The 2508-nt window shown below is 40.9% G+C and overlaps 1 long non-coding RNA gene across 1 annotated transcript; it reads left to right on the forward strand.

Moving 5' to 3' along the window:
- Positions 1-392: 392 nt before the first annotated feature.
- LOC117224930 (uncharacterized) lies at positions 393-1849 on the forward strand. The gene is made up of 2 exons (XR_004491372.2): positions 393-499; positions 1610-1849. It is a non-coding gene; the product is annotated as an uncharacterized LOC117224930 (long non-coding RNA).
- The last annotated feature ends 659 nt before the right edge of the window (positions 1850-2508 follow it).

Below are 2508 nucleotides of genomic sequence, written 5' to 3' on the forward strand. Positions count from 1 at the left end.
TCCGACGTTCCGACCCGAGCAACCGGCGCCCACCGGTCGGCCGAGGTGTGTTCCGGAACCGGTCTCGTCTCTTTCCTTCCCGCGGATCGCTGCCGGCTCATTAGCAGGTGATCAATTAAAAATTCGTTTGTTTTCGCGGTCTCGGGCAAGGGCGCCGCCCACCGAGCCCCGGCTCGTGACGCGCCGCGCCGGTGGGTCGCCGAGGGTCGGGGCGAGTCGGAGAGGGTTAGAGAGTCGGGAGGGGTTCGAACCAGCAACCCCCCCTCCCCCCGATGACGCTTGATGCGCCCCACCGGAAACCCGGTGGGCGGAGAGGGGGGGCAGGGGTGCGGAATAGTTGGGGACTGGCAGTTTAGTGGCGACTGGAATACGGGAACGCGATATGGGTAATTTATATCGCAGGCTTTGCACGGTTTTCAAGCGATCCGGGAACGGCCGAGTTTTGCGGTCAGGGGACCCCGCGTGCTCCGTGTCGCGTGGGTCACGCTATTTACTCCAAGTAAGATCTCCTCGTTTTTTTCTTTTTTCTGAAAGGGCGACGAAAGATTGATGGTCAGCCGGCCACGATAAAAACGAGCCTGTTGATAAAGAAAATTTCACCGGTGCTCCCGTTTCCCGTGTTTCTGCCCGCAATCTTCTGGAACTAATTGTTTCGTGCGGTTTATTTATCATTTCGTATATATACGAAATGATAAATAAACTAGGCAAATAGACAACTAGACGCGCAGGAACGTAACGCTAGATTTACGGAACCCGTCAAAATGGCGGGTCGCTAATTTTTTAATTTGCGATTATTCGTATCGTAAAGATGCGTTTATCAATTATTTGTTCTATTTATATGTTACTCGCGGCAAATGTTACAATAACGCTTGTTAAAAATCAGAATAAATGTCTTATTGTTACTTTTATAAACTAATATAAAACAGCTGCTTTTTGTGCTCCGTAAATGTATAATACAAACATGTATTTTCTTTCTGAATAATTTTGATGGGATGAACGTATTACAATACAGTAATGTCTCCTTTACTGACGCTCAGATTGTCCACTAAAATGGATAATTTGGGAAGAGGAGATACGATTATTCGAGCCCGGCGGCTCGTTTTTATAATTGTGGACAATTTATAACTACAAACATAAACCGCAAGGCTCGAATAATCGTATCTCCTCTTCCCAAATTGTCCATTTTTGTGGTCTTTAATCCTTTGCACTCGAAGCTGTTTTAACTCTAAATATAGAATCATTTTTCTAACTTATAGTATTTCTATTATACGTGACAAAATGCATTTCATGCGCATGAAATTGACTCTTGGGACTCGCGCAATAATTGCACTCTTAGCAATCTTTTAAATCAAAATTTTGTTAACATAAAAATTATCTTGAAACGTGATATAACGAATTTTTTAGTGGTGCCTCAGAGTCACCACTTGAGCGCAAAGGGTTAAATATTTTAGAGGTCTACTCATTTGATCTACTCATTTTTATCGTGAATGCGTAAAATCCGCAGTGTAGACATAACCATTCTAGGAAAAATTGAAAAATCAATTGAGAAAGAATAAGCTGTATGACGCTGAATGCGCTTTAAATTGCGATTTTTCTTGCATTTTTGCAGATCCTAACCACAGTGGAGACGACGATAAAAAGGAGACGCGTGATGAAGAAAGTTTCAATTTTATTCACCTTCTTTGAATTTTTGCTGGCAGTCTTCACAAGAGAACTGTTGTATCGGGATCGTTACTATTTCTTGTCCTCATTAATTATCACAATTGAACAAACGTGTATTTGAAAAGAATTTTCGTACAAATATTGTTGTAGCAGAAAGAGAATAAAATAGTCTTTTAACATCTTCAAAGACACTCCAACATTTATCATCTCATGATGACTCCCTCCACTGCCTTAATGAAGGGAGAAAAAATAGGCTGTTAACACTTTCATTGCCACTCCGGCAATCTCAAAAATACCGTAAAGTTAAGACAATTTATTCAACGAAAGCATCGAGATGTACGATACTGAATGCTCTTTGGATTTTCTTGCGTTTTGCAGATTTTAATCCCGGTAAAAAGAAGGCTCTTGATAAAGCAAATTTTATTCTTGATCACCTTTTTTTAGTTTCTGCCGACAGTCTTCGGAAGAGAATTGTTATTATTTAAATGAACACTGGAACTAACGGATCCTTCAAAATAACAAATTTCGGATTCTCTATTTTGCAACTATTGAGTCTGTAAAAAAAGGTTTCGGTAGCAATTACAGAATATATCTGTTTTTTCAGAAGTATGTACAGTAATGTCTCTCTAATTGACTGCCAGATTGACCACAAAAATGGACAATATGGGAAGAGGAGATACGATTATTCGAGCCTTGCGGTTTATTTTTATAGTTATAAATTGTCCACAATTATAAAAACGAGCCGCAAGGCTCGAATAATCGCACCCCCTCTTCCCAAATTATCCATTTTAGTGGACAATTTGGGAAGAGGAGATACAATCGTACAATCGAATAATCATTCGTGCC

This window comes from Megalopta genalis, chromosome 13, assembly GCF_051020955.1.
Source record: "Megalopta genalis isolate 19385.01 chromosome 13, iyMegGena1_principal, whole genome shotgun sequence".
Lineage (NCBI taxonomy): Eukaryota > Metazoa > Arthropoda > Insecta > Hymenoptera > Halictidae > Megalopta > Megalopta genalis.